The sequence below is a fragment of the Ambystoma mexicanum genome, chromosome 7q, assembly GCF_040938575.1.
Source record: "Ambystoma mexicanum isolate Mex_15411 chromosome 7q, UKY_AmexF1_1, whole genome shotgun sequence".
In the NCBI taxonomy this organism is placed as follows: Eukaryota; Metazoa; Chordata; class Amphibia; order Caudata; family Ambystomatidae; genus Ambystoma; species Ambystoma mexicanum.
Window position 1 is genome coordinate 1,033,233,679 of NC_090941.1, and position 22,590 is coordinate 1,033,256,268.

Consider the following 22,590-nt stretch of genomic DNA (forward strand, 5'->3'; position numbering starts at 1 on the left):
CCCATAGAGGAGATCAGGTGTCCAGATAGGCAGGATTTCGGTCTTACTGCCAATAAGACAAAGATCATTGGAAATGCACCAACACTAGCAGATGGGCAGTCAGGAATGATAGAGGAGGAGGAGGAGGAGAAGAGCGAGCTTGAGGAAGAGTTGTGCCTCATTTGCGCAACACTGCAAATGAGGAGAGGCAGAGATCAGGTGAGCAAGAAGTGCTCGGTAGATATTGAAAAGCCAAGGTAAGAGGATAGAGCCCTGGGGAATACCACAAGTAGATAGAGTGGTGGGGGAGGAGAAGGAGCCCAGGAGCACCTCGGAAGGGCGGTCAGTAAGGAAGGATGTCAACCAATCCAGTGCCCGGTCTGAGATACCAAGTGTATCTTGGAGCCACTTTATGAGGATAGAATGGTTGACTGTGTCAAAGGCGGAAGAGAGGTCAAGGAGAATGAGAACAGCAGGAGAGTTTTTTGCGAGCAATCTTCACAGTGTTCAGCAGAGCAGTTTCTGTGTTTATGGATGCCCGGAATCTAGATTGATGTCCATGTAAACCACCAACGAGCTCAGTGTGCTGGGTCAGTTGTGGGATGGCTAACTTCTCCAGGAGTTTCCCAAAGAAGGGTGTAGTAGAGATAGAGCGGTAGTTGGCCAGACACAAGTGGTCAGTAGAAGGCTTTTTTAGGAGGGGGTTGTAAGGAACTCATGGTGGCCACAGTAAAGACAGACACAAGTGATCACAGTTCAAGAGTGTTTATTAAACTGTAAATGCAGGGTGGAAAAACACCAAATCTAAACCTAAATCTAAGATGGGAGCAAGCTTCGACCATCAAATTAATAATAAGGCAGTCCTTGTGGCGTCTTGTCAAAATAAAAAGGCCTGTACTAAAGAAAAACGTATTGCCAATTCATCACAACTAATTACATAAAAAGTGTAGGATAGGATTTCAATAAAGAAAGAAGTGTTCTAAATAATAAGTCAGGATGTGATTGCCAGGGGTCTCCCTTCCCCACGTTTTCAGCACGGGACAAGGTGGGACCTTGGAGCACAGCACACACTCTAGCTTTTTCAACACGAGTTCTGTTCCAGCCATCAGGTTCTTCGATGGTTAAGTCTTTTTTCAATAAAAAGTCTCTTGCCTTCGAGGACTTGATGTATTCAACAACAAACAAATAAACAAAAGGTTCCTTTGCGAGTGGACTTTAGGTGAGGACTTTTCACTCCTGGATCTCGCTCGACCTGGCTCGGGCCCACTTGACAAGGGGGACCATTCACTTCCCATGGTCTTCCAATACTTCTTACTTTCACAAGTTTTAATGCCTTTTTAAACATTTCTTCAGGTTTTGCCCCTGATTGTCAGCTTCCCTCTGCTGGGTTCACTCTCGCTAACTTTTACAGACGGTGCACTGTGGACACCCCTTGGTCGCGTTTACTTCGATCCACACACTATTCGGGTTGTTGGCGTCCCTCTGCCGGGTTCACTCTCACCAACTTATACAGACAGTTCACTGTACCTTGGGACTTTAGACTTCACCCCGTCTCGTTAGCATCCCTCGGCCAGGTTCACGCTTACCAACTTTTACCAAACAGTTCACTATGGCACTTTAGACTTCTCCCTGTCTTTTTAGCATCCGTCTGCCGGGTTCACTCTTGCCAACTTCAACGGTACAGAGGATTTTACAAGACCCCTGTATGACCACTTTGACCTTTCTTCGTCTCTTCCCTAAGGTAGTCTCTTATCATCGGGTAATCGCCCAGAGTTTCCTGCGTGAGCACCCACATGGTGCCAGATGCCTCTGTTGCAGGTTTTCCCCCTCTTTCTCAATAGTTCCTTTCAAAGTTCAAATTTAGCTGCTTGCTACTTTTCGTTCAACACAGTTCGGTCTCTCATCGACTCTCCCATCGACACACCGGCTGTGATGAATTGCTTGGTTTTCTTCTCCTTTGAGTCAAGGTGGGTACCACAGAGACCAGCGAACCTCCCCGGCTTGGTTATCAGCAGAGGAAGGTCTCGTGTACCTTTGACATCTGCTGCAACACACGCTGGCCTTTGTTCGTGGGTCTTGATCGGAAAGAGCAACGTCACTTCTCTCCTTGTCACCCTTTCGGTATTCGCTGTTTTTCGTCTCCTCTTTAACTGCCGTGCTGAGTTAGCTCTAATGTTGTGCGGTCTGCCATGCTCTTCCTTGCTCTCGTGCTACACCTTTTATTCCTGTGGGGGAAGTGAAAACAACGTCAGGTGTGTCTGATTTTGGTTAATTGCCTGACCCTTTTGTCGGGACATGTCAGGTAAACAGTTTTAACATTAGCCCATTGTCTGTCACCGTGCAGGCAAGTGTTTATGTTGGAAAAAGAGGGTGGTAGGATTTTTTAATATCCTACGGAGTAGGATGGAGAAAAGGTGTTGTACGGGATTATAGTCCTTGTGCTAGGGATTTGGGTACGTTAGGAAGGGTGAGATTGGTAGGGGTTGTGGAATGAGTGGAGATGACCAGAATTTCTATTGTGACCTGAACAGGGGGGATTGTGGGAATGGTAGTGTGTTACCAATGCGGTATACTGAGATTTCGGGACAGAGCAATTAGAGGGATGTGAAAAAGAATGACTGGGAGTATTCGGGGAGGTAACAGAAAAACATGAATTCTGGGATTTTATCAAGGGAGCTTCTTTGGGTGGAAGGGAGGTGGATGTAGAATAACCAAAAAAGGCTCCAGGGACTTGGTTCCTGGTAGAATACTGCATCTTTCCTGGGGTATTACTCCAAGCATAACCCCGGGATCCCCTACCTAGGTGATCCTCCCTCGCTCGTCCACTGCCTGTGCTGGGATCTGAGAGCGCCAGCCCTGGCCCTGGCCAGCTGAATAAGGGATTCCAGAGGCCTACTGGCGAGAATACCCTTAGGTTTCTCACAGGGTGCACAAAGGGAGTGCTTGAGAGAAGAAGGGAAAGAGCCAGATGCTAGGGAGTGGTTGCAGAAGTCGAGGGAGGATATGAGGTTCTTAATGGTTCTAGAAGAACAAGGGGACACCTGTTTGCATGGGACCTTCAAGAATATATGACCTTCCGCGAAGCTCTAAAAACATGGCTCTTTCCGTAAAGCCAACCACGACCATCTGTGGCAATTGAGCCTTGCAACCCAATGACTAATGCTCAACGAGATCCCGAGCAATGAAGCCACTGATAATGCCTACAAGTCACTATTAAGTAAAAGCACACTTGAAATCCGTAAAGTGAACTCCTCAGATCATAACTCCACCAAACTTGCCTCCCATATCACTATGCTTACTCTCCACTCTACACCAACACCAACACACAATTAGAGTGCAGCTATACCCCGCGATCTTTTCAGACTAGCTGCTCACAAACAAACATTACCCCATGAACACCTCATCATTCTAATACAACGCAGCTACATCCCATGACAAACCAGCTTAGCTGCAGACATAAGTGTCCTACACAGGCCTAACGCAGCCAGAACACAGTCTTGGTGTCCACCCTCCAGACTGCACACATTCAACTGATATCGATACCACCACACCTAATGCTAGGATGCAGCTACCATCTGGCTATTACATCGGCTGCTCACATAACTGGGGCACCCAAGCACCCTATGACACCTTACTCTCTCAACTGACCTGGACTACGGTCCCCCGAGGGCATTCAACCTACCAGTGGTTTGAGGTGATACCAATGATAAATAGAGAGCTAAATAAATGCCAAATAACATAACATTACATAAATCAGAATACCCTAGAGATCGCATCCGTTATGATAGGTGAGAAGGAGGAGAGAGAGGGTAGGGGTGGAAGAGAGGCCAAGGGATGCAGGGGGACAGGCAGAGGGATGAAGGGAGGGGAGGAAGAGGGAGAGGGAGAGGTCAGAATGTCCTGAGTTTTAGAGGAGAAATGGGTGGCCAGTACAGAGGGCCTGAGAAGGAAGAGGCAAGGTGGAGACTGCAGATGGATTGTCTAGTTCCTTGTAGATTTGGAAGAGTTCAACCGTGTTGTTAGAGGCTCAAGAGATACGGGCCTGGATGTGAGCCTTCTTCTTGGAGCGGATAGAGGGACAGTATTGCCTTTGGAGTAGGCGGCAAGCCAGTTTGTAAGGGGATGAGCCCAAGGACTGACACTTCCATTCAGCAACTCTGCACTTGCATTTCAGAGAGGCTGGATTGGAGTTGAACCAGCTGTTAAGTCAGGTTTCAGGCAGATCTTAATGACAGGGGCAAGAATGTCAAGAGTGTTAGTGATAGCAAGATGAAGATTGGAAAGGATAGAGTCAGTGGAAGAGTCAGGAGGAGGAGAAGGAGGGCGGATGAAGGTGGAGGCAAACGCAGCATCCGACACCCCTTTTTCATCGGCCGGAAGACTGCGAAGGAGGCTGGCAGTGCTGGTGTCGGCTTGCTCAGGGGGCCGAGAGGTCCCAGATGAGAAGAGAGGAGAGTGTGGTCAGACCAGGAGAGAGAGTGGGGTAATTAGAGGGTGGGAAATCTACAGGGATGAAGGCATCAAGAGTGTGACTGGCAGGGTGGGTAGGGCCAATGGGGAGAATAGTGAGGGAAAGAAAGGTACGGAAGAGTGAAGAGGCAAGAACAGGGGAGTCCAGGTGGATGTTGAAATCTTCAAGGAGGAGGAGCCTAGAGGCAAAGGTCAGAAGAGAAGAGGTGGAGTGGGCCCATTCCAAGAGGAAGACAGACACAAGGCCAGGGGGTCTGTAGCTAGTGGCAAAGGTGAGAGAGAGATTTAGAGACAACGCAAGCTTGCAGACAATGCTTTCAAAGGAGAAATATGGCTGGGTGGGTATGAGAGAGGAAGAAACCCACCCAGGGAAGATCAGGGCTACTCCACCTCCAGATCGGTTTGGTGCAAGGTTTGGAGTGGATCTTGTAGCCATCAAGGAGGAGGGAGTCAAAAGCAGTGACTGAGCTGACATTGAACCACGTCTCGGTAAAAGCGAGGATGTCGAGATCAAAGTCTACAAGAAGGAGGCAGATGTCAGAAGAATGTTTGACAGCAGATCGAGCATTCATAGTGGCTAAGAGTAGCCGGTCACCAGCTTTGAAGGTTTTCTGAGGAGGGGTACATGAGTGTGGTACATACATCAGAGGTTGTGAAGGAAGTGTAGAGAGAGAGGAGGTGGGAGTAGCAGGAGAAGGTAGAAAGTTGATGAGGGTCGGTGGGCGCTGGTCGAAGAGAAACAGATTGGGTTTAGGACCCTGGGCCATGACAGTGCCATTGTGATGGACATTACTGATGCATCTAGAACATGGGTGCACAACGTACGGCCCGCCATGCTCTTTTGTCCGGCCCGCGAGGCACAAAGACTTTCCTAATGGAGGGCGGCCCGCGGCCGCCCTCCATTAGGAAAGTCTTTGTTGTCTTCCGGGCCGTACAAAACACTGGCCCTCATTGGCTCAGCACACACATGCACCACATCGCTCCTACGAGCCACGTAATGCGTGTGTGCTGCACCAATGGAGGGCCAGCACTACGGCTGGCGTGGCCAGTAAGGCTTGATGCCGGAAGGCATTTCAGCCTTGCTTGCCACGCCAGCCGTAGTACGATTCCAGTGTTCCAGCTTACCTGCCGCTTACCTGCCTTCCAGCACGTCTCCGGTAAGTGCTCTGTTTGTGTTTGTGTGTCGGGTTTGTTTTGCTTTATGTTTGTGTGTGTATGTTGAGATGCGGGGGTGGGGGGAGTGTGTCGGATGTGTATGAATGTTTGTGTTTGAATGTATTTTGTGTGTATGTTGAGATGCGGGGGTGGGGGGTGTGTCGGATGTGTATGAATGTTTGTATTTGAATGTATTTTGTGTTTATGTTGAGATGCGGGGGTGGGGGGGTGTCGGATGTGTATGAATGTTTGTATTTGAATGTATTTTGTGTGTATGTTGAGATGCGGGGTGGGGGAGTTTCGGATGTGTATGAATGTTTGTATTTGAATGTATTTTGTGTGTATGTTGAGATGCGGGGTGGGGAGGTGTGTTCGATGTGTATGAATGTTTCTATTTGAATGTATTTTGTCTGTATGTTGAGATGCGGGGGTGGGGGGTTTGTCGGATGTGTATGAATGTTTGTAATTGAATGTATTTTGTGTGTATGTTGAGATGCGGGGGTGGGGGGGGTGTCGGATGTGTATGAATGTTTGTATTTGAATGTATTTTGTGTGTATGTTGAGATGCGGGGGTGAGGGGGTGTGTCGGATGTGTATGAATGTTTGTATTTGAATGTATTTTGTGTGTATGTTGAGATGCGGGGGTGGGGGGTGTCGGATGTGTATTAATGTTTGGATTTTAATGTTTTTTGTGTGTATGTTGAGATGCGGGGGTGGGGGGGAGGTTGTCGGATGTGTATGAATGTTTTGATTTGAATGTTTTTTGTGTGCTGAGTTGGGGGGTGGGGGTTCGGGTCTTTATGGGTGCATGTTTGTGTGTGTGTGCTGAGTTGGGGGTGGGGGTTTGGGTCTGTATGGGTGCATGTTTGTGTGTGTGCTGAGTTGGGGGGTTGGAGGTTCGGATCTGTATGGGTGCATGCTTGAGAGTGTGGGGTGGGGGGTTTGGAGTTGGGGGGGTGGGGGGTTCGGGTCTTTATGGGTGCATGTTTGTGTGTGTCTGCTGAGTTGGGGGTGGGGGGTTCGGGTCTGTATGGGTGCATGCTTGAGTGTGTGTGCTGAGTTGGGGGGTGGGGCGTTTGCAGTTGGGGGTGAGGGGGCCATGGGGTGGGGGGTTTGGTTGGGGGTGAGGAGGCCATGGGGCATAGTGTTTGGTTGGGGTGAGTGACACGGGGCATAGTGTTTGGTTGGGGGTGAGGGGGACATGGGGCATAGTGTTTGGTTGGGGGTGAGGGGGACATGGGGCATAGTGTTTGGTTGGGGGTGAGGGGGACATGGGGCATAGTGTTTGGTTGGGGTGAGGGGGGCATGGGGCATAGTATTTGGTTGGGGGTGAGTGACATGGGGCATAGTGTTTGGTTGGGTGTAAGGGGGCCATGGGGCATAGTGTTTGGTTGGGGGTGAGGGGGCCATGGGGCATAGTGTTTGGTTGGGGGTGAGGGACATGGGGCATAGTGTTTGGTTGGGGGTGAGGGGGCCATGGGGCATAGTGTTTGGTTGGGGGTGAGGGACATGGGGCATAGTGTTTGGTTGGGGTGAGGGGGACATGGGGCATAGTGTTTGGTTGGGGGTAAGGGGAACATGGGGCATAGTGTTTGGTTGGGGGTGAGGGGGACATGGGGCAAAGTGTTTGGTTGGGGGTGAGTGACATGGGGCATAGTGTTTGGTTGGGGGTGAGGGGGCCATGGGGCATTGTGTTTGGTTGGGGGTGAGGGGGCCATGGGGCATAGTGTTTGGTTGGGGGTGAGGGACATGGGGCATAGTGTTTGGTTGGGGGTGAGTGACATGGGGCATAGTGTTTGGTTGGGGGTGAGGGGTCCATGGGGCATAGTGTTTGGTTGGGGGTGAGGGACATGGGGCATAGTGTTTGGTTGGGGGTGAGGGGGCCATGGGGCATGGTGTTTGGTTGGGGGTGAGTGACATGGGGCATAGTGTTTGGTTGGGGGTGAGGGGGACATGGGGCATAGTGTTTGGTTGGGGTGAGGGGGACATGGGGCATAGTGTTTGGTTGGGGGTGAGTGACATGGGGCATAGTGTTTGGTTGGGGGTGAGGGGGTCATGGGGCATAGTGTTTGGTTGGGGGTGAGGGACACAGGGCATAGTGTTTGGTTGGGGGTGAGGGGGCCATGGGGCATAGTGTTTGGTTGGGAGTGAGGGGGACATGGGGCATAGTGTTTGGTTGGGAGTGAGGGGGACATGGGGCATAGTGTTTGGTTGGGGGTCAGGGACACGGGGCGTAGTGTTTGGTTGGTAGTGAGGGGGGCATAGTGTTTGGTTGGGGGTGAGTGACACGGGGCATAGTGTTTGGTTGGGGGTGAGTGACACGGGGCATAGTGTTTGGTTGGGGGTGAGGGGGACATGGGGCATAGTGTTTGGTTGGGAGTGAGGGGGACATGGGGCATAGTGTTTGGTTGGGGGTGAGTGACATGGGGCATAGTGTTTGGTTGGGGGTGAGGGGGCCATAGGGCATAGTGTTTGGTTGGGGGTGAGTGACATGGGGCATAGTGTTTGGTTGGGGGTGAAAGGGACATGGGGCATAGTGTTTGGTTGGGGGTGAGGGGGACATGGGGCATAGTGTTTGGTTGGGAGTGAGGGGGACATGGGGCATAGTGTTTGGTTGGGGGTGAGTGACATGGGGCATAGTGTTTGGTTGGGGGTGAGGGGGACATGGGGCATAGTGTTTGGTTGGGGGTGAGGGGGACATGGGGCATAGTGTTTGGTTGGGGGTGAGTGACATGGGGCATAGTGTTTGGTTGGGGGTGAGTGACATGGGGCATAGTGTTTGGTTGGGGGTGAGGGGGCCATGGGGCGTAGTGTTTGGTTGGGGGTGAGGCTCATGGGGCATAGTGTTTGGTTGGGGGTGAGGGGGCCATGGGGCATTGTGTTTGGTTGGGGGTGAGGGACATGGGGCATAGTGTTTGGTTGGGGGTGAGGGGGCCATAGGGCATATTGTTTGGTTGGGGGTGAGTGACATGGGGCATAGTGTTTGGTTGGGGGCGAGGGGGACATGGGGCATAGTGTTTGGTTGGGGGTGAGGGACATGGGGCATAGTGTTTGGTTGGGGGTGAGGGGGCCATGGGGCATGGTGTTTGGTTGGGGGTGAGTGACATGGGGCATAGTGTTTGGTTGGGGTGAGGGGGACATGGGGCATAGTGTTTGGTTGGGGTGAGGGGAACATGGGGCATAGTGTTTGGTTGGGGGTGAGTGACATGGGCCATAGTGTTTGGTTGGGGGTGAGGGGGTCATGGGGCATAGTGTTTGGTTGGGGGTGAGGGACACAGGGCATAGTGTTTGGTTGGGGGTGAGGGGGCCATGGGGCATAGTGTTTGGTTGGGGGTCAGGGACACGGGGCGTAGTGTTTGGTTGGTAGTGAGGGGGCCATAGGGCATAGAGTTTGGTTGGGGGTGAGTGACACGGGGCATAGTGTTTGGTTGGGGGTGAGGGGGACATGGGGCATAGTGTTTGGTTGGGGGTGAGGGGGACATGGAGCATAGTGTTTGGTTGGGGTGAGGGGGGCATGGGGCATAGTATTTGGTTGGGGGTGAGTGACATGGGGCATAGTGTTTGGTTGGGTGTAAGGGGGCCCTGGGGCATAGTGTTTGGTTGGGGGTGAGGGACATGGGGCATAGTGTTTGGTTGGGGGTGAGGGGGCCATGGGGCATAGTGTTTGGTTGGGGGTGAGGGACATGGGGCGTAGTGTTTGGTTGGGGGTGAGGGACATGGGGCATAGTGTTTGGTTGGGGGTGAGGGGGCCATGGGGCATAGTGTTTGGTTGGGGGTGAGGGACATGGGGCATAGTGCTTGGTTGGGGGTGCGGGGGCCATAGGGCATAGTGTTTGGTTGGGGGTGAGTGACATGGGGCATAGTGTTTGGTTGGGGGTGAGGGGGCCATAGGGCATAGTGTTTGGTTGGGGGTGAGTGACATGGGGCATAGTGTTTGGTTGGGGGTGAGGGGGACATGGGGCATAGTGTTTGGTTGGGGGTGAGGGGGACATGGGGCATAGTGTTTGGTTGGGAGTGAGGGGGACATGGGGCATAGTGTTTGGTTGGGGGTGAGTGACATGGGGCATAGTGTTTGGTTGGGTGTAAGGGGGCCATGGGGCATAGTGTTTGGTTGGGGGTGAGGGACATGGGGCATAGTGTTTGGTTGGGGTGAGGGGGCCATGGGGCATAGTGTTTGGTTGGGGGTGAGGGACATGGGGCATAGTGTTTGGTTGGGGGTGAGTGACATGGGGCATAGTGTTTGGTTGGGGGTGAGGGGCCATGGAGCATAGTGTTTGGTTTGGGGTGAGGGACATGGGGCATAGTGCGTGGTTGGGGGTGAGGGGGCCATGGGGCATAGTGTTTGGTTGGGGGTGAGGGACATGGGTCATAGTGTTTGGTTGGGGGTGAGGGGACCATAGGGCATAGTGTTTGGTTGGGGATGAGGGGGCCATAGGACATAGTGTTTGGTGGGGGTGAGGGGGACATGGGGCATAGTGTTTGGTTGGGGGTGAGGGGGACATGAGGCATAGTGTTTGGTTGGGGGTGAGGGGAACATGGGGCATAGTGTTTGGTTGGGGGTGAGGGGGACATGGGGCATAGTGTTTGGTTGGGGGTGAGTGACATGGGGCATAGTGTTTGGTTGGGGGTAAGGGAGCCATGGGGCATAGTGTTTGGTTGGGGGTGAGGGGGACATGGGGCATAGTGTTTGGTTGGGGGTGAGTGACATGGGGCATAGTGTTTGGTTGGGGGTAAGGGGGCCATGAGGCATAGTGTTTGGTTGGGGGTGCGGGACATGGGGCATAGTGTTTGGTTGGGGGTGAGGGACATGGGGCATAGTGTTTGGTTGGGGGTGAGGGGGCCATAGGGCATAGTGTTTGGTTGGGGGTGAGTGACATGGGGCATAGTGTTTGGTTGGGGGTGAGGGGGACATGGGGCATAGTGTTTGGTTGGGGGTGAGGGGGACATGGGGCATAGTGTTTGGTTGGGGGTGAGGGGGACATGGGGCATAGTGTTTGGTTGGGGGTGAGGGGGACACAGGGCATAGTGTTTGGTTGGGGGTAAGGGGGACATGGGGCATAGTGTTTGGTTGGGGGTGAGTGACATGGGGCATAGTGTTTGGTTGGGGGTGAGGGACATGGGGCATAGTGTTTGGTTGGGGGTGAGGGACATGGGGCATAGTGTTTGGTTGGGGGTGAGGGGGGCATGGGGCATAGTGTTTGGTTGGGGGTGAGGGGGACATGGGGCATAGTGTTTGGTTGGGGTGAGGGGGACATGGGGCATAGTGTTTGGTTGGGGTGAGGGGGACATGGGGCATAGTGTTTGGTTGGGGGTGAGTGACATGGGGTATAGTGTTTGGTTGGGGTGAGGGGGCCATGGGGCATAGAGTTTGGTTGGGGGTAAGGGGGCCCTGGGGCATAGTGTTGCACTCCAAGAGTGAACGCAATAATAAAGCTAAAACAGGCACAGTTAGGAGATGTTCATCTTTGGCTTTTTGAGGAAACCTGACTCAACGAAGGCCATACTCCTCTTGGGCAACCCAAATATCAAACTGTAGCAGTCCAAAATAACGGCATGTCCAATCTAGGGTCAATAAAATATATATAAGTTAATTAAACAGGCGAGATACAATAACTAAATAGAAATAAATTATAACAATGGAAAATGTGTAGTACAAAATGTAAGTTTGAAATGCAAATAAAAACTGCTACCCCTCAAAAACATTCTTTTTCCATGTGTTTAGTACAACTTGGGGGTTTAAAAAGCCTCCTGCCACGCCCCGCCTACCGCCACACCCACATTTACTTTTCGGCCCACTATAGCCCTCATGTAAGGTACTTTCGGCCCTCTGTCAAAATCAGTTGTGCACCCCTGATCTAGAAGATGAGAAGTGCACCAAGAGTACTTCTTATCGAGGGCCACCATTAATGGGGAAGAGGAGAGAGGGGAGAGATCAGATGAGAGGTCCATAGGTTAGGAGAAGGGACATAGAAGAGGTTCTCAGTGATAGTCTGTCTGGAAGAAGCACTAACGTAGGTGTCAGCAATAGGTAGGCCAGGATTAGAGACCAAGAGATCATTTTTTTACTTTTTTCTTCCAGACCTTATGCGAGAGGAGGGATAGTTGATAGAGTAACAGTTAGACTAAGGAGAGGAATGGCAGAGAGAGACTGGTTGAGAGCCAGCGCTAGGTCCAAAGACGATAAATTGTTGATGGGCTGCAGGTAAAAGCATGTTGTGGGTTGCCTGCCAAGTTCCCGACATTCAAAAGTACTATTCACAAAAAGGATATTTTGCTTTCACACTGCACACTTAAACAACAGAGTCACTGCAATGTTTGCACAATTTAATTGAGTGCAGGACAGTCTGACATGTGTTGCAAGCTGTAGGGCTCTTCTTCTGAGGCTAAAAACACTGTATACAACAAAAATGCAGAATTGCACCATAGATAGTAATCAATGCAATATTATCCAACACACAAGGGAGGCACAGTTGGTGAATTGATTAAAACATGAGTTAGGCAAACAAATTAGTCATTGGGCAGTAACCAAATTGAAGTGTAATATAGTTGCCCACATTGGAACACATATCAAAAGTTATACAGAACCAATTGTATGGCCATTGCATCAAGTCCCATATAGAAAAAGGATATGAGTCATCAATTCGATATCGCAGAATTTTCAGTTTTGAGTGGATGCAATGTAACCAAAGAAAGCGACAAGACAAAAGTGAAAGAAAAGACAATGCCATATTAGCATAGGGTTCATGCTGGTTCAACATGTGCACTTATACTAGATGCACGAAAGTCATATTGGTACTAAACATACAAAGTTAATATTGTACCTTTGAATTCCTTGCTGATCGTGCTTAATGCTAGAGAAAAGGATGAGGGGTATAGTTGTCAGTTAAAGACTTATAACTAAGGTGCCATTGGAAAAAAAAATGTGTGCCTTTGCCTTTAGGAAACAGTTGCCACTTACCAATTAGTTCGTGTAAATTGTGCCGTTCTTACTATTCATGGCAATGGGCTCGACTGAAAGTGAAAAATATTGCTGTCACTTAGACTGCATTTAAAATGAGATGCTGCTAGCTAATTCTATTAATCAAAAAATAATTAGTATAGAATGTAACAATTGCACATACCTATATTTGTCGCTGTCGCGAGATAAGATCCCTCTAATGAATTGGGGACAATTCTTCAACCCCATTGGTCAAGTTGGAAGTCACATAGGTGAATCAGAGAGAAGGGGAGAAAGTATGCTAAATTAGTCTCATTGACTTGACTAAAAGGTCACATGCACTATAACAGCCCCTAGTGGTCTAACCCAGGGACGTGCGCGAAAGACCTCACTTACCAGCGTTTCCGCATGCATGCCGAAGACGGAGCCGGGCGCAGCAAGAACTTGCTGCTGTTTTAACATTTCAACGAAGCTAGCGCGTGCGTCATATCATTGGCATGCTGCTACTGTAAGCGGCCATGTTGGGTGTGTGAAGAGATCATGTTAATGCCAATTAGTCAGTTGCACACAATGTGCGTGAGCGTTACCAACTGTGATTAAAGACCATAGGGTCAGGTTAAGTATAGATAATTACTAGCAATAAGGCAGTCCACAGAGAATTGTGGATAATAATTCACATTAGGACGGTCTACGGAGACTCGAATTATATGTAGTGAAAGCGTCAAAGAAAATAGTGTGAACAGAAGTAATAGGCCACACAATTGGCTTTACAGAGGCATGTAATTAGAGTGGTGATCCACAAGGATCGGCGTGCTTATCAGCACCTTCTCGATAGGCTTGGTGAGCCAATATATCTTTGGCTAGCACCGTCCGTACACTGATAGTCGATTACAAAAACTGGCTTCCACACACCCATAAGGGGCAACATGCATCTCCGGTCATGGACAAGATACATCTATTAGCATAGTAATTGTGACCAATTGGACTAGTTTAGTTCATGAGTTCAATTACACAACACAGGTAACATCTGCTGCGCATCGCTTCAAAGGAACACAGATAGTTCATGGTCTGTATTAAGTCTGTGTGCAACAGTACGATATTGACATATAAGGCGTGCTTCCAATTGCCTGAGCTTGAGAACGAGGTTGCCCCCTCACTGAGGTAAAGATACTTTTGCCATACCCACAAATCTAAGCAGTTGTTTATTATCCATCTGGTGAGATTTTTGCCAAAGGGTACTTGGACTCCTGATTCGAAATAGATGGACTTGATTGCATTGATTACTATCTATGGTACAATTCTGCATTATTGGTTTATACAGTGTTTTCAGCCTCAGAAGAAGAGCCCTACAGCTCGAAACACGTGCCATGCTCTCCTGTACTCAATTAAATTGTGCAAACATTTCAGTGACTCTGTTGTTTAAGTGCGCAGTGTGAAAGCAAAAAATCCTTTTTGTGAATAACAGAATAGATTGGGGGGATGCAGAGTTCCATTGAGGTGGCTGAAAGAGGGATAGATGGAGAGGCTGCCAATGCACAAGAGTCACCAGGCGGCCTAGCAGCCGAATATTTTAGGCATAACTAGATTTGAATTTCCCCAAAAGCACAACAATGCAGCACAAAAAGGAAGATGTACAGATGTAGTAGCACACCTAGATTCGTATTACCCCAACAGCACAACAATGCAGCACAAAAAGGAAGATGTACACATGTAGTAGCACACCTAGATTCGAATTTCCCCAAAAGCACAACAATGCATCACAAAAAGGAAGATGCACCGATGTAGTACCACACCTAGATTCAAATTTCCACAAGAGCACAACAATGCCACAAAAAGGAAGATGCACAGATGTAAAGCAAACTTAGAGAGGAGTCATGAGGAGGCACTAACAAGCAGCAGAAAAGAAGCAGTGAGTGAGTTAATTGGAGGATGCACATAGTAGGAGATCAACTGGAACAGTTTGTAGTAAGGCTTGAAGGAGAGGGAGCCAAGAGTCAGCGGCAACCAGGCAGAGGGTTGTAGTTCAGAACCAGGGTGCTCACCTGTGAAGAGTAGAGGCAGGTAGCGCATGGTGACTGAGTGCGGATGAACTGGTGATTGGGCGTTGAACAATATGGCCTTGTAGAAAGATTTAATAAGACCCTGAAAACGATGTTATGGAAGGTAGTGGAACAAGATGGAAGGAATTGGGATCAGATGGTACATTGGGCTTTATTTACCGTTGGAAAGACCCCCCCAGGCTTCTGCAGGATTCTCCCAGTTTGAATGACTTTGCAGACAGGAACCCCGAGATACCCTGGATATGTTGAGAGAGACCTGGTAGGAGAGAAAGAACCCCAGTTCCACTCTCCCAAACGGCCCACAGTCTAAGGGAACACATGCCTGTAGTACGATCTTTAGTCCAAACCCACATCACCAAGGCCCAAGAACAGCAGGAAGAAAACCTCATACAAGAACTTTCTCAGTAGGACAAAATGTGTTAGTGTTATAGCCAACCTCAGAATAAACTAATATCCAAATGGCACTGGCCTTAGGAGGTGTTAGAACAGACAGGACACTGTAACTACAAAATTTCCCAACTTGACTGCTGATTGAAAACCCACTTTTACCAGATGAACCTTTTAAAAGAATGGAAAGAAAACCCTACAGAGTCCACTACCACCATTCTGTCATGTTTATTACTTGATGACTCTGATAGAAAGGTACTTATCCCTCCAGAAACAAGATCTCTATGACATACTCCTGATATCTATGATACTCTTCCAATTTACTGACGCATTCAAAACGGAGTCAGGGAGGGTGAAAGGAATCTATACCATATCCTCACCCCGAGGGAAAAGTTGTACACCTAAAACCTTATAGACTACTCGAGGCAAGGAAAGCGACCATCATCCATGAATTCAGGCAGATACTTGAAGCTAATATCATTGAACCATCTAATACTCGCTGGTCTTTCCCCATCGTATTAGTGGCCAAACACGATGGGAAGTGGAGATTTTGTATTGACTTCAGGAAAGTCAATGCAATATCTGCATTTGATGCCTAGTCGATACCCAGGATTGATGATTTCATTGATCGTCTTGGCAACGCCATCTCTCTCTCTACCAAAGACTTTACAAAAGGCTATTAGCAGGTTATTGATACCGATATTGATTGTTTATTTGTATAGCGCCTATGCACAATGCGCTTCAAAGCGCTTCAAGGAGGGAGGGAGCATGGGGAAATACAGTAACATTCTTACAGGTCCTTGAAACAAATCAGAATGTGAAAAATAACTATCAAATCATAACAGATAGTACAAGTGCATGGAACAATAAGGGAGAGGAAAGGGAAGGGAAAAAAGGAGAAACAATACAAGCAGTAACATTACTATGCCTGGCGGCAATTGTTGCAGTGCAAGAGTGACAAGAGGAGGGGGAGGGGAGGAAGAGGAGGGGGCAGAAGGAGACAAGACACACTTACGAGGGGGGGCAGTTCCATTGTACAGTCCTGATAAAGGAAAAACTGCCTTTGCCACAGCCCTAGATCAGTTCCACTTTAAAATCCACCCATTTGGACTAAATAGGCCCCCAGCAACATTCCAACAGTTGATGGATAAGATCTTACAACGTTACTCTGACTTCTGTGGGGCCTACATAGACAACATTGTGATCCATTGTGATCCATAGTAGGACCTGGGAAGATCATGTCTATCACCTTTATACAGTCATGAGAGTCTTGAGAGCAGTGGGGTTACCAGCTAATACTAAGAAGTGTAAATCGGCTCAATCCACAGTAAAGTACTTAGGATTCTTCACCAGGAATGGCCAACAGTAGCAGATTAAAGCAGTCCTAGACAGCCCTAAACCAAGATCTGAAGAGGGAGACCCAATCGTGGCCCTCATTACACCCATCCCACTCTCAGCCCGGCAACAGAGAAAAGAGAGATGTACATCGTTTCTGGGCCCTTCCTCACCACTGTTGATGTATCGCGGGTGTGAAAAGCACTAATCACTAAAACAACCATTCAGACCATACTCAGATAAGAGTATTGAAGAGATACATCTGTCATCAATCGAACAAGTGGACTGACCGCGACCTCGAAGAACGCCGACGACCTCACGACTGACATCATGACATAGATACTTATGAAATTAAGCACATAGGCATCCCTTCACGAAGCTACATGAACACTTTAGTTTATTGCTGATAGACAAAAAGCAAATGCTTATGATTCACATAGTTAAAGAACTGACACAAGTATACCTTTTGCTACGCAGAAACTGCAAGACGCCTAAGAATACATATGGACGGCTTGCCTACGCTTAATTGCAACTAACATGGACGGCCATGCAAATAAAGTTGGAAGCTATAGGTACATTGGAGTGAATGGGAAAAGCAAGACAAACTTCAGAATACATGGAAAGGCTGACAGACTGATTCTGCTGAAGCATGTAGACAAAGCTTCCAGAGCAGACACCGTGCACAGCCTCACCAAGGACAAGTAGGGAAGGAATGTTTCAAGTTAACAGAGGAGATAAGACACCTGCGGGCAAAACAGTCAACAATCCTCTCAAGTACAAGCACGAAAGCTACATTTCATGGTCCCTACACACGTGACCTGAATCTACGAGACAGAGCCTAATCATTCGAGGCAGATGGAGGAAAGCTGTTCCTATCGAACGAAAGAGAGAAGGATACAATAGTTATACAGATTCAAAGCCGAATGTTCTGTCTCAGGGCCTAGCAGATCGGAGATGGTAACCTATTGGGAACATGCACCTTCAGGGTCATTCCTATTACCTTGAATAGTTGCACTTGGCCTGTTAACTGTCCAAAGCTCCAAGGCTGAGAAGACCCTTTCTGTTCAATCCCTAATCACCTTCCACGCTAAGCATACACTATGTTGCACTGGCCAATCCCATTTATACCAACCTGTAACTTTGTATTTGTAACACTGAGGTGCTCTCAGGAGGAGTCACCAGATATGGCTTACCTAATGGTCATACTAACCCCCTATGGAATACGTATAAAGTTGGCCTAATTATCCAATCCCATCCCCTTTTAGGTGTTTGTGATGTAATTTTGTTTTTGTGACGCCACTAGACGAAAAAATGGAATGACAGGTCCCTGCAGAGGGAGAGCTCTTGAAGAATTTAGCGTTGTTCATGTTGCGATCCCTGTCATTTTAATTGTCAATAAAGACAATGGACTTTGTCCTATGGCTGGGTCTCCCGTTCCTGAGGCCCAGTTCCTCTTGCAAGTAAACAGGGAGACTGCTCACAGTTCCCCTGTCACTATATTACAAGTGGTAGCAGAGGAGGGTCCCTATGATCGTTCGACACTGTGGGGAGAAGAGGAAGACACTGAGAAAAATAAGGGAGAACACTGAAGTACGCCTAGAGTATCCCAGAGGCACATCGCATAGTGCAGATGAATTTACCCCACTTGCACAGAGGCTCAGAGCCTCACAGGGATGGAAAAGAGCAAGTATGATGAGAGCGTAATGACACAGTGACACAGATTCCGTACTAGAGAAGGGTGGCGGATGACCACAAAATATACCATGGCAACAGATGGACAAGCATAATTTGAGGTGCAAGTTACCCTCGTTGACTGCAGGAAGGGGGAAGTGGATATATGAGCTGGAGAGGTTGACGGCAGGGATGACACTGGCAGAGGGCGACATGAAGAGCTTACTCTCCCGGAGTGACGGCACAGAACACGGCGCATTATGGTGTACTGTTCAATAACTGCAGACCAGCAGTATAGCAAGCTCTAAGAGTATAGTACCAAGACACATCTGACAAAAACACGATTATGGCACGCAAAATGCGTGAAGACGAAGAACCACTTCAATATATTCAGGAGATCCAAGGACGTTGGCATCTTGAGAGGAGAGCGCTATGGGATAAAACAGTGGGATTATTGTACCACATATTAAGCCAAGGGCTAGCAGAGCAGGTACAGAAGCAACTAAAGAAATTAGTGGGGATGGAAGCTAAGCTATGGCCAGAAATTCAGCTAACTATAGTACATTATTGCTGACTAATGCAGGAAAACATTAGAAAAACACACAAGGAGAGGAAGCAGGAAGAAGCGAAGTTAGTGCAGAAGTTATCAAAGTATACAGTGGAAAGGGTGATGTTAATGAGCGGGGAGGGGGTAGTTACTCAGAAAGCGATAAAGCAACCAAAGGTAGCAGGAGGAAAGTTTGTGGGAAGAGGTGATGCCAATTATTGGCCATGAGGATGGGGAGGAGAGCCCCAGGGAAGAGGGTTCGGGCACCCAATGCAACAGGGTGGAGACTGGTTTAACAGAGGACATCCGAGACCGATGGGGGGTCCACCACAATGCTGGACGTGCGGTAGAATGGGGCACATATCAAGACTGTGCAGAAGCAGGGGTGGAGTACAGCAGAATGGGGGGATGACATACCAGCCAGTGTATCCGACAGAACAACCAGACTAGTGTGCCCAAGATCACATGCAGACAAAGACACATGCACCACAACCAGTGCCAGCACAAGGGACACCAGTACAGTCACATCAACCCATGGTATACACACTGCAGGCACAGGAATACATGCAGTCATCACAACCTGCACAGCAAGCACTAGCACAGCAGAATGTTGTAGCCATGAGACACACAGACTCTGCTATGCGGAATCTCATATGAAAACTCGGGGGAGCGACCATGGTGGGAGGTAATCCCTTCACAAGGACAGGGATGGCTCTATACCCACAATAGGACAGCCCATAGACAGACCTGATGTGTTCAATCCTATCCATTACACATGACCCGAATGAGGAACCACGTGTAGGTGTGACCATATGTGACAAGGCATTCTCAGGGCAACCAGATCCTGTATAAGGGAAGAGAGATAAACAATGCAAGTCATTGCCTTGAAAGGGCAGGGATTTTCTGGGGCTACCGACTTGGTTCCTTTCACTGACGAGCTTCCGATTTCCATAGGGGAACATGACCGCACCATGCCATTGTTATATTCCCGGCAGGCACCAGTCAACATAATGGGTAGGGACATGATGAGCTAACTTAACATGACCTTTCCGTTCACAGATCACGGTACAGTAAGCTCAACCGCAGGAATTCACTACATGAACGTGCAAGAACTCATTATGGCATATTGCGGGGAGACTGTACAGAGGGGGGTACCAGTAAACCACAAATTGTTCCACTAAGGAGTGGAAGTACTATTAGCATGGCTTCCAGGGATGCAGGTCAAACCTTTAAAGAGGGTAGGGGCTGTTAAAATAAAGCTCAAGCCAGGGGCTATCTTACCAAGGGCAAATCAATATCCTTCGTCCAGGGAGGCAGACAAAGGCATTTATGAGACAATTTCCATTTTAGTGCAGCAATAGATTCTGGTACCTTCGGAACCGCAGTGTAACATGGCTGTGTACCCGGTAAAGAAGGCGACAGGGGGATTGTGGTGTTTTATTCATGACTTGTGTCCTTTGAATCAATGTGTTGAAGCAGAGTTCCCGTTAGTCCCCAATCCAGTGACAATACTATGTAGCATTCCGCTGGAAGCTACCCATTTCACGGTAATGGATTTGAAAAACGCTTCTTCTCTATACCACTTCATGAGGAATCACATGATCTGACATTGCTTCTATATAGAAATAAAAAGTCGAAACACACGAGGCTTCCTTAGGGGTACTGTGAATCACCCTCTATATTCAATAGGGTCCTCCAGATGGACCTAGGGAATATACATTTGGACAGCACAGTTATTCAGTATGTATATGATATCTTGATTTGCAGCAAATCCGAAACATTGTGCAGTTGTTGACAGTGTTAGCAGCAAAGGGTTACAAGGTGGACAAGGCAAAGTTGCAATATTGCCAATGTGAGGCGTTGTACATTGGACAGTCAATATCATGGTAAGGCAGGAAAGTTACCCAAGAAAGAGCAGAAGTGATCTTTAGAATGCCACTGCCACGAACGGTCAGGCGAATGCAGCAATTTCTAGGTCTCTGTAATTATTGCAGGGCTTGGGTGTTCGACTATAAGACCCCTTTTAAGCAGGCTTCGGGAGGCACAGAGGGAGGACAGTAACCTGGCATGGACACAAGAGATGGAATATGCACGGCCCCAGTGTTAGGGATTCCCAATTATAATGAGGAATTCTATTTGTTCTCACACTCCAACGGAGTGCTGATGATAGCGGTGCTCACGCAGAAGCGACATTGGGGCAAAAACCAAAGGCCTATTATAGCAGACATTTGGACCCAGTGATGAAAGGACACTACCCTTGCGAATAAGCATTAGCTGCAGCTGCATTTGCAGTAGAGACGTCTGTGAATAACACAATGGGTGCAGTACCACACTTTACATGGAGAATGCCCTTTTTTCTAGCCTTGAAAAGCCCAAGAGTACATTGACCACGCAGAGAGCATCCAGACCTCTGGTCTGAGGTGATCATCTCAAATCCGGTGATAAAAATAGTGAGGTGCAGAATTGTAAATCCAGCGACATTCATAGCTCGACCAGTAGAGGTGGCAGACTAAGTACACAACTGTACTATGTACACAAAACATTATGACATTCCCAGAGCAGGGGAGCATGCCCTCTAAGGTGGGGGGGGGGTACTCTTTATTGATGGGCCATCAGCTATAGACCAGACAACAGAAAAGAGACATACTGGGACAGCAGTAGTAAAAATAAAGCCAAGCGGGACAGTTGAAAAAGTAGCAAGCACAAGATTGTCTTTACATTTTTCAGCACAAGCAACAGAATTAGTGGCTCTTATAATGGCATTAGAAGCACATGAGAATGAGTAGATTACTGTGTATTCCAATTCCGCCTACGTGACGTCTACAGTACATGCCAGACTGTCATGGTGGAAGAGGAGGGGTTTCCGATGTGCTGACATCCCACCAGTGCAGCACGCTCCCCTATTGGCTGGACTCATAGACACACTACCACTCCCATCAGCCATAGCAGTCGTGAAGTGCCAGGCACACATGAGGGGTGAGGACTTGATCTCCCACTGCAAAGAAGCCACAGACACAGAAGCAAAGCAAGCAGCATATTGTACAGAACTAAATGAGTTTGGTACCCAATCTAACACATGCATGTGCATGCATAACATGATACTGAGAGAAGGGTATAGGTCATTGTCAGTGTTAGGGAGAATTCTCATTCTATGGCTTATTTCCCTTACCTATTGAGTCCATTAGCAGCTTTGCTGGATTTCTTCTTTTTTTTTTAAAACAATCTTTATTATTTTAAACAAACACCACACCAAACATTACAACCATTTAGGACGTTCATAATCAATATTAAGGCATCATATTATTCTGTGTCATCCTCCGTCCTCCCCCCTGCCTCCCCACAAACTCGAGCCGTCATAACCGTGCCATCTACCTGAACATCTTCAGGTGTCTAAATTCTTGTCGATTCATCCAGGTCTTCTGTTTCATGATTGGCCTGGTGGGGATTTTCCATCGAGGCCGCCAGTTGTCTCCAGGCTATCAGGGGGCCTACTTCCTCCTCTCCCCCTCTAGTGATTGCTTCATACCATACCGCAGTTTCTGCTTCTCACCATTTCAAGAGGTCTGCCCACTACATCTCCACTCGAGGCCGAAGAGCCGCTTTCCAACACATTGCAATCCTGCGCTTGGCCAAGATATAGGCCAGGTACTTCATCTTGCTAATATGTTTTAGATTACGTGGCCTAAGAAAATTCCCAAGCATGCATGCCCAAGCAGACCCCACATCAAGTACCAGCCCCCAACTGGCCATTCTCATCTTTATTTCTACCCAGAATCTCTGTACCTCTGGGCAAGCCGAGAACATGTGCAAAAGCCCTGCCTCTTCCTCCCCACACCTGGGGCATTTCTGTATGGCCGGGCCACCAAACCTGGCTATTCTTCCGGGGGGCAGATAAGCTCTATGGGTGACATATAGCTGGATCTGCTGGAGCCTCGCATTCCGGGACACCTTATGGTACCTTTGGGCTCTATCACACTGTCCTTCTGTCATGGGTTCACCCACCTCCTCCTCCCAGTCCAGCCTCAGTTGGAGCAGCTCCTTCCCCACCT

General features: G+C 48.5%; 1 long non-coding RNA gene across 2 annotated transcripts; it reads right to left on the reverse strand.

Moving 5' to 3' along the window:
• Window positions 1–728: 728 nt before the first annotated feature.
• LOC138528568 (uncharacterized) lies at window positions 729–12,926 on the reverse strand. Of its 2 annotated transcripts, XR_011284176.1 has the most exons (4): window positions 12,726–12,926; window positions 12,563–12,615; window positions 12,426–12,455; window positions 729–2,204 (listed from the first exon to the last, which is right to left on the reverse strand). It is a non-coding gene; the product is annotated as an uncharacterized lncRNA (long non-coding RNA). The 2 variants fall into 2 exon arrangements; XR_011284175.1 differs by lacking the exon at window positions 12,426–12,455 and having other exon boundaries at window positions 12,726–12,887.
• Window positions 12,927–22,590: the final 9,664 nt, after the last annotated feature.